The following is a 10,046-nucleotide window of genomic DNA, read 5'->3' on the forward strand; positions in this document are numbered from 1 at the left end:
TTGAGAGCCGTGAATGAGCTCCATGTCCCAGAGCACTGCACAAGCCTGTCGTGAACGTTGCTCAGGACTGAGGGTGTTGAATTGCAAACATGCGATGCACTCTAAAGACAAACTGGTCACACTATTGACCTGTTCTCTGTGATCCCACTGGCAAAGTAAGAAAAAGTGAGGCATGGCCCCTTGGACCAAACGATATAAAGTTAACTTTTAAACACAGAAAAAAGGCCCTGGGACTTTAAATTTTCACATGTGTTTGCATGCAAATGACCTCTCTTTTTAACTCTAGTGAGAATTGGCTCACTTGAAGCTCCAGCTGTCCACCATTCTGTAGTACTTGGTGGGCTGAGCTCCAGGCTTTAATAAGGCTATTGCCTGTCACCAGATAAACAAGTAGTTAGGAAAGCAGATTCCTTTGTTCATCTGGGAACTTACATTCATTTTTTTTTTAACAAGTACATTGCTAAAGTAGTGACCACTATGGCCATGGAGATATAGGCTTGTAATTCTTGGCTGAGGGAGGCAAGAGGGTAGCCACCTGCATTGCAGAGTGACACACTTAAAAACAATTTTGACTTTTTAAAAATGGAATTGAATCAATGCTTTTTTACATGAATTTACATTGAATTTTAACATGAAGAAAAAATTCCTTTAAAACATAATAGAATTTTACTTCATAGAGCATGCTTGCTAGGAACTCAGTCTGAAACAGAAGCTAGCCATGAAGTAGTGGTGACCCAGCTGCCTCAGACCACATGTGTTGAGGTGACATTACTTTTAGAGAGTTTGTTTGGAGGCTGACAGCAGGGAACACGGATGCTCCTGTGCCCTAGACAGAAGCACAGTCTCATTCTCTCTCCTGAAGGTCCGGTCCTAATTGCAAACCCCAGGTCCAGGAGAGTCGCACACTGAGCCCTGAGCAGGACACAGCTGCCTCTCCATGTCAGCCAAGGCGACCCTGCTCATGGAGGGGCAGCAGATGTGGCAGTCAATTCCCCTCACATCCCAACGCGACTGCTGAACAGCACCGACATGGAAGCTAATGTGGAAAACTGAGTGGAGGGCTGCTCCTGCAGGGAAGCATCTTGGCTCTGAGTGTGCCTGTCTGCACACCAGCGCTTTCTCTGCTTCTGTTGAAACACTGGGGACTCCCTGGTTTCCTTCTCTATTCTGTGCTCCTAAATGCTCGATACCCCAGTGAGCACAGAGAAGTCTGTCGGTTATTCCCTGGTGGAAGGTGAAGATCCACTTAGTGAGAGAGGAAATGCTCTGTCCAAAATCACAACCCCAGGCATATCAGGGCCAAGACAAATGCTATGGTACCAGAGTTTAGTTCAGTATTTTCCACCATGCTTCCATGCTGTCTGCACTGTTGGGGAATATTTGATCACACAGTGAACCTGAGTTTCCATTTGTGTTCGTTAAATAAAATTAACCGTGAGTCAGGAGGCTGTGTTAGCAGCTAGTTGGCAGAAAGCAATCATTAAGCCTCAGAGGGCATCTAGGAGAGGTAGAGAGGAAGGAGTAGGGTGGGGGTTGGAGTGTGCAGGATTTTTTTGGTTTGGTGAAGCAGAAGCTTGGGTCTTCTATGGATGCCAGCAAGGAGAGAGAGTAGCTAGTTGCTACTCAGCCTCTCTGAGCTCACAGGTTTTGACTCCAGCTTTTGAATCTCAAGTCTTATTCATAATTAGAATGACGGAGATTTAGTTAAAGCATTCCGCTGGGGAAGGTCAGTGACTACACAAAGCTTTAGGAATAAGCGCATGATCCAAACTTCCCACTCCTGAGATCGCAAACACTCTATGCTCTGGTGACAATGTTCACTATGGTCAAGTTTCTTCCTTGCTCTTGATATGACAGAAAGGGCATAGCCATTGTCCTCAAGTCATCCTCTTGGACACATAGGCTCAAACTGTTGGAATTCTCCAAATCACCATTTGGTGAGCAACTTTTTTGAGTAATTGGTCTTTGTGCCCCCAAAACAAACCTTCCCTTAAATAAAAACCTCCACTTATGTGGCATAGCACAACCCAGGGCACATTCTGGGAAGCCAACACACTGCCTTCCTGTCTCGGTGCTGTCCACACTGACCTTGTCTGACGCATGCCATTCATACTCATGGGGCTCTGTAGGTCCTGGGGCTTCAGCTGCTCAGCTCCAGGAAAGACAATTTTATTTAGAGTCTGTGATAGAAAGCAGAAATAGAGAATCGGGATGTCAGCTAAGAGAGAGAGAAGACAGGTCAGGAGAGGTGCAGTGTCTCCCACAGGATGTGAACCTCTGCCCTGACATCCCGTCCTCTGTTCTGCTCTGCAGAGACAGCATGAGCTCCTCTCTCCCACCCAATGCTCAGGGTCTGTGGCACTCTGGTCTTGGTCTCAGGCGCTCTGTTCTGCTCTGCAGATTCCAGGTAGAACACAGTGACAATGAAGACCCACCCTGAGGATGTCCTTTCTCATTGCAGTGGTGGCAGATGATCAAAATCTGTGGCATTTAAGCAATGTCTCTATAGTCTAAGGAAATAGACCAGAATAACTAAGCTGCACAGAAAATGTGCAAATACCCTGAAAAGACATGACCCCTGAATGCAGGGTTCCAGAGGTCCCTGAAGTGAAAAGAGGCACACCTTGAAAGTCCTTGTCTCCCTCTTCCCCATGCCCAGAGAGAGAGGCCTCTGATCTTCTCCAAGAGCAGGCACTTGAAAGTAAACTCCAGCTATCTGAGTGATGCATGCCTGTCATTACAGCACTCAGGAGGCTGTGGATGGCATTGGTGGACCACTAGAACCTGGAGGAAACAGTCCACACTCATTACTTCAAAACAGGAATGAATGTATTTGTCCCTTTCCTCCACTCTCAAGTCACAATGCGGATCTTTGCTCGCACAGTAATTGGCACATTAACTCTCAGCCAGGGCAACACTCCACCTCAGATAGCTTTAGGCGAAGTCAGGAGAGACCGGGGTTGTTAGTGATGCTGTCACTGAGTGGGATGCTTCCCCCAGGGATGCTGCTAACCTTCAACACTCAGCTCAGTCACAGGACCACGAAGGAGTCCCTACTGTGTCAGAATGGTGCTTGAGAAGACTGATAGACTCAGTGTGTCATGACTGATGGGCTGATAAGAGACTCAGTGTAGGCTGGGTACTGGTGACGCACACCTTTAATCCCAGCACTCAGAAGGCAGAGGCAGGTGGATCTCTGAGTTTGAGGCCAGCTTGGTCTACAAAATGAGTTCCAGGACAGCCAGAGCTGTTACACAGAGAAACCCTGTCTCGGGGGAAGGGGGAGGGAGGAAGAAACTCAGTATGTCATGACTGATGGACTGATAAGAAACTCAGTGTGATGACTGATGTATGTCTGTCTGTCTGGGAGGACACATGTGGAACTGGTTAGAGTTGGTGTCTTAGGGAGGGAGGAATGGAGAGGGAGGTTTAGTATCATCTCAAGGGACTGCTGTCTGTAAGTCTAGACGGAAAACAAAAAGAACCCATGCTCTGGAATGAATCCTGAAATTGGAGTTACAAAGCCTGGGAAATGTCACTACTAACTGAAACTCAGGCTCATTCCTAACCCTGAGTTTGCTCTTCTGCAGACTATAACTAGATAGCAAGGCTCCTACTTGGTGCACACTGTGAAGATCAAGGAAATTTTGCCAGGGAAATCTCTCCTGAGCCCCAGAGCTCCTCAGAGCTCCTCAGAGTCATGGGAAGCTCTTCAGATCCTGGAATCCTAAAGTGTAGACTAGCCATGAAGCAGTCTTCACTGAGGCTTTAGGAGTCCTTCCCTGTAACAGCTCTGAAATTTTGTATTTATATGCCTACCCAAAGACAATGAACAGCTCAGGAAAGGTCTTATGTGATGATCCACACAGACAGCAATTAGTCCATAGTCATCTGGTGACTGTGAGGCTATAGTGAAGGCTAAGAAGGAAATCCCTTTCCTACAGACTACAGGAAGAGGAGATGAGGAATCTGGTCTCTGCCACACACCAGTGATAAGCCTGGGACCGGCTGCCCAAGTAGAGAAAAGACAGTCAAAACACTCACAGATTCAGACACACCCTGCTTACCTGCCAGCTCGTCTAACAGCTGGGCCATGTGGGCACAGACAGAGCCAAGTCTTCTACTCATGAAATTCCTGAGTCATGACAACACCACCTTTAGTTCCCACGTCTTTGAAAGGACAAGCATATATGTGAGCGGCCAGAAACCTGATTAAAAGATGACAATGTCAAGTTCCATACTGTCTACAAAAGTGAGAAACATGAAGAGGAGGGCAGGATGAGTGAGGGATCCATCACGGGAGAGGAGGTGGAAGCTACAGGTTCTCACGTTAAAATTTGTTGGATAAGGGGAAGTCCTCTTCTGTGTCGCCCTTTATAATGGCTGACACCATGCAGATGGTGGCATCTCCGCAGCCGATACAGCAAGCACAAGAAAAGTCTTGGTTGAATTCGGGTTTGTGGCCAAGTTTGGTTAAATTCTTCATTCACTCTGTGGTGGGACAAAGATTGGGTCATTCTGAGAAAAAAAAAAAAAGAGAGCAAAAAGAGATAACATCTAAGCCCTGCAACAGCCATCCCAGGGGTCCAGCACAGAACATATGTATATCACAGACCTCTTCTTAAAATATTAGAGAAGATAAAACACCAGATGCAGTGATGACTTAAATAAATTCAGTGAACAAATCCATCTGGGGACATTAACACTAAGGAAACCCGAGCGGTGGAGTAGGCACCAGGAACACCTGTACCCCTTGAGAACATAATGCAAAGTAGCTCTTGAATAGAATTTAACTTAAGGGGGTAAGAATACAAACAGTCTAGATATTTAGATTATCACTAGAAGACTTTAAGTAGCTATGAGTGAGTAGAATTTAACTTAAGGGGGTAAGAATACAAACAGTCTAGATATTTAGATTATCACTAGAAGACTTTAAGTAGCTATGAGTGAGACATATTGTCAGAGGGTTCTGCATAAACATAAAGCCTGCAGTCACCACACACAGGCTTCTCCTGGTGTCACCAAGGCTATTTATTAGAGAGGAGCTCAGTGGGTCAGGATCCCAACTCATGCCTTCTACAATGCAGTCAGAGCCAGAAGCAAAAGGCATCAAGGCCGGGTGCCCTCATTCCTTTAGTAAGTATCTATCATGTTCCAGTCTGTGTCCACACTCCAGGGACAGTGAAGAAGGGAAATTCAATTCTTGTTTAAGGATGCCAGGGACTAGGACTGAGAGGCAGCAGAGGGAAATAAACCTTTGAGCTGTGAGCTCAGAGGTGTACCACACCTTGCACTTGCACAAGCCTGTCTTGAACTCTGCTGGGGAGTGAGGGTGTTTGTGAGAAGTGGGGTGCATTTTAAAGACAAACAGTATTGCCCCCTTGGCTGTGAGCCCCCACTGTGACGCAAAAGACAAGAAGGTGAGACGTGAACCATTGGGGAGAAGATGTGCTACTAACAGGTAAAAGTGGTGGAGTAATAGTATTGAGGGAAGGGTGGTATGGTAGGGAGATTTCTGTCTTGTGAAACAGGAGGGAGAGCTAGCTATGAAGAGAAAAGGCTTGTCTTGGTTCACAGTGCTGGAGGCTTCAGTCCACAGTCAGTCATTTGGTCCTGTGGATTTTTTTTCCTGTAGTAAAGGAGGGTGTCATGGCAAGGAGCACTCAGTAGAGCAAGTTTCTCTCCCATAGACTGGGCAAACAAGACAAAGAGGGACAGTGAGGATGACCTCAGTTGCTTGCATAGCTTGCATTGTTCTGCCTCCATCATCCTATGATACTTACCATGGGGATCCTTGCCCATAATCCCAGTGTTTATGGAGGCAGGAGGATCAGAAGTCCAAGGACATCCTTACCTGCATAATAAGTTCAAGGCTGATGGAGGTGCAAGAGACCTTGTGTTTAACAAGATAGGGAGAGAGAGAGGAGAGAGGGGATAGGCCGGGGCACCTTGTCCCTGCAAGGGCATGCTCTCAATGGACAGATGCCTACACCACTCCCATAGGATCCATCATTTTCTAATAGAACTCAGCTGGGGACTAACCCTGAAATATATGGAGATATAGAAGCATTCCTGGTCAACCTATAGCATCCACAGGGGTCAGTTTCATGGAAATTTGATGTTTACACATGTGAGTATCATGTGTATGCTCAGTTCCATGTAGGCAAATGCTGTGCGTCCTTCCCTGGTCCTCAGCTTCTACAATCTGCGTCTACGGCAATTTTCTGTCCATAGTTCCAGCACTTAATTTTAGCTTACACTCTCTGTGTCTAGTCTCTTTATGTTAATTTTGCATTCTCCTGTTTTTCTGAGAGTGTTGATCACACCTAGAGTTGTCTGATGGAGTCTTTTGATGTCACACAGCATCATACCCTCTGCAAATAAGGACACTTGGATCTCTTCCTTTCTCACTTGGACCCTTTCATTTCTTTCATTCATCTTATTTCTCTAGCTTAGACTTCAGGTCCAATACTGAATGAGAGTGACAAAAGCGGACATCCTTATTTCACTCATATTTAGTGACAATGGCTTGATTTTTTTCCTATTTGGTGTAATATTAGCTCTTGGTTTGTCATATACCAGTTACTATATTGAGATATGTTCCTTCTATTCCAAGTGTCTCCCAGGCTCTTATCATGAAAGGACAATTTTGTCAAAAGCTTTTAGTACACAAACTGAGATGACCATGTGACTTCTGCCCTTGAGCGCATTTATTTGACATATTACATTCATTGACCTTCATATTTAGAACTATCCCTGCATTTCTGGGATGAAGCTAACTTCATTGTGGTGAATTACTGTTTTGATGACTTCTAGGATTCCACTTGCAAATATTTTATGAGCAGTTTTTTTACATCTCTGTTCATCAATAAGTCTGATTTTCTTGGACCAATTTCAGGTGAGTTCTTCCCACTCTAAATTGGTGAGTTCTGGAAGATTTAAAGTAAAATGCTGCTGTATAGCAGTCTGCTCCGAAATGAAAATAATTCCATCCTGCCAGAAAGATCCTTTAGACAGAAAAATAACAACTCAAAATAGCTTCAGGAAGTCCCTAAAACTGACCAGATCCACTAGGTCCCTCCCTCCCAATAGTGAACAATAAAGACTGCTGTGGCTCCCAGCTAAGGTAAGCTGCAAAGAAGGCTGAGACCAGACCAACTGCCTGGAAAGCAGAAACCAGAGGAGCTGCCAGGAAGAGGATTCGACCCTCTCAGCCACCTGGAAAGGACACTTCCCTGCATATTGAGCTGCCTGCAGGCTGTGCAGCGTGCTCCAGATTTTCAGCTTTTGTAAACTGTCACCCATGCTGACGTGGGCTTTGGTACTGCGGCTGTCTTAAGAGTCATTCTTGCTCCTGTAAGTAACCCCTCAGCCATATTCCTGTAAGTAACCCCAATAAAATTCATTCGTTCACCAAGTTGGAGTTTGGTGTTATCCATACTTGGATCTGTCGTAGACTCTCCATCTGGGATGAATAGATGTGTGTGTGTGTGTGTGTGTGTGTGTGTGTGTGTGTGTGTGTGTGTGTTGAATCTCCCCAAGAAAATTTTTTCATAAAAAAAGACTAATTTGGCTTTTGTAGTTCCTGATAAATTTAGATGATATTTGCATATTATTATCATGCCTGTAGGCATTTCTACTATTTGTTCTTTGGGTCACAAACAATTTTACATAGTTTCCAAAGTACTGGGTTTTTTTAACTCTTCTGAACATATATGTACCAGACTGGGGTCTTACAATCCTTCTGCCTCCTCCGCCAAATTGCTACCTGAGCCCAAGGGTTTGATGAAGACGTCCCATTCAGGACTGAGTCTTCTAAAGTCTCATACTTTCTGCACATTGCCAACAAACTATTTTATCAGTTAATGTCAATTTGGAATGTGCCTAACTTATGTTTACAATCTCTTCAATAGTAAACAAACTTTGTTCTGTTAACTTACAGCTTTTACTTTTCCAATTAGCAATATACTGATGTTGAACTGTTTTTCATTATGGGATGATTTCAGAATGGTAAACACACGTGGATTTAAATTGACTAAAAATGTGACTTTCCCCAAAAGATTTGACTAGTGATTTGCTCATTCATTCACTCACTCATTCAATAACTCTGACTTTTCTGTCAGCTTATGCAGATCTAAGTTGCTGTGAATATTACCATGAGTGGATGGAAGGTACCTCCGGAATTATAAACTAAGGTAAACGTTTTTATTAGTGGCCACTATGAGTTCCCACAGTCTACTCAGGGACTTAGTCCACTGCTCTGACGTCAATGCCCCGTCCTTTGGTTCCTCTTGTAGGTGAATCAGAGATTCCGTAGCAGGCACAGGAGCCTCTGCCTGAGTGCTGTGGGAATCTTGCACTTGAGCTCCTCTTTTCTCTGTTCTCTCTGGTGTTTACTGAACGGAAAACCATGCTGTGCAAAGCTGTCGTGGCACCTGCTGTGTGGTGCCAGGAAAACTGACCGTCGGTGGATGAGTGTATTGATACCATTTTTTGGCAATTAGATGGAATTGTTTTAAATGTTAGCATGTGTTTCCTTCATTCCATCCATGTCTCTGAATTTAGAAAACTTCTACGGTCATAAGGATGTTCATACAGTCTCAGCATTTTCTGTCACAGGAGATCAAAGCCACAGCCAAACAAACAAGCAAGCAAACAACCTCCTAACAGGCAGAGGAATGTCACTACTGGATAGGTTAAATGAACAGTGGTACTTTTAATTATATTAATTATAATCAGTGAAATTCCTTGAACAGAAATTAAAATATATGTATATATGCATAGATATTCAGGGGATAAAGTGCTTACTGAAGACTCTAGAAAACAGAGCAGACAGTCACAATAAGTAAAGGAGTCACTAGTACCTGTGAGCACAGTCGCAAAACCAACCATTGGCAAGAACAGAGGGGGGAAATGTTGTAAATGTATAGTGTTTGCTTTTGAACAGAAAGAGATTATACATGCGTGAAAGTAAATGCCTGAACAATATACAAAATGTACACGATATACTACTTCATAAAGAAGGCACAGGTTCTGGTGTGGGGTAGGAGAACTGAATTTTTGTTCCTATCCTGAGCAAATGGAGTTCTGCAGGTGAGAACTTGATCTTCCATACCTGCCCTACCGGACTCGAGCTACAGAAGGCGCTGTGGTTCCCAAAGGCAGTTGATAAAGCCAGCTCTTCCGCATCCTTGTCCGAGGTCAGTAGAGCCGGTTGGCTGGCCGGCTGGCACACCAGGGAGGCACAGGACCCGGAGTGCCTTGCAGTAAGTTTACTGTAGAACCTGCAGCATGCTCCTGAGGCCGTTGGTGGTGACCCCGAGGTCGTTGCTCTAACGGTTGGTGGCCGCAGCGCGTGGAGTGGGCGGTGTCACGTCTCCCACGTGAGCTAGGATGACATCACGGCCACGGTGGCCATGGTGGGGTCCTGGACGTAGCTGGCTGTGCCCCACCGAAGAAGAAGGGCAGGAACCACATCCCAGAATGGGAAAGCGCTCTGTTCCAGCCTTGGCAATCTTGGGTCTCAATGATCTCCGAGACCTTGCTGCCTTTGGCCTCCCGGAGTTCTTAGCGCCACCCTGAATTCTGGGGTCTCAGGTCCGTGGAGTTTGGGCCAGCGTGGAAGGGCGCCATGGGGCGCAGCTGCCAGTATTGAATCCCCGTTTCATCACAGGAACCCGCAGTCCACAGGTTGTTATTTAGACACAGACAGCTTGAAAGATCCAGTCTGAGCTGAAGCCACCCTGCCCTGGGTACCAGCTGGAGAGGCTCTGTCACTTCCAGGACTCTGAAGGCGGAGGTGTCATTGGAGGGAGTTTCCCTTGTCATTGCCACTGGATGGTTTTAGACTTACCTCACAGGTGCTGGTGTCCCCTTTACTTCCTGCAACTCTCTGTTCCCCTTCCCTGAGTTCACTGAACCGGTTGTTTAATCTCCCGAATGTCTTTAGAGTCTGGCAGCTTCCCTCTTCCAGCATCCTAGTGCAGATCTTACTGACCTATTGCAGAAGAGCCCTACATGTGTCCAGTTACCTAGTCTCATTTCCC

At 45.5% G+C, this 10,046-nt stretch overlaps 1 long non-coding RNA gene across 1 annotated transcript; it reads right to left on the reverse strand.

The window, feature by feature from the left end:
• Nucleotides 1-2,094: 2,094 nt before the first annotated feature.
• LOC119087539 lies at nucleotides 2,095-9,655 on the reverse strand. Its single transcript, XR_005091005.1, has 4 exons — nucleotides 9,116-9,655; nucleotides 4,330-4,491; nucleotides 4,068-4,208; nucleotides 2,095-2,180 (listed from the first exon to the last, which is right to left on the reverse strand). It is a non-coding gene; the product is annotated as an uncharacterized LOC119087539 (long non-coding RNA).
• Nucleotides 9,656-10,046: the final 391 nt, after the last annotated feature.

This window comes from Peromyscus leucopus, chromosome 3 (assembly GCF_004664715.2).
Source record: "Peromyscus leucopus breed LL Stock chromosome 3, UCI_PerLeu_2.1, whole genome shotgun sequence".
In the NCBI taxonomy this organism is placed as follows: Eukaryota; Metazoa; Chordata; class Mammalia; order Rodentia; family Cricetidae; genus Peromyscus; species Peromyscus leucopus.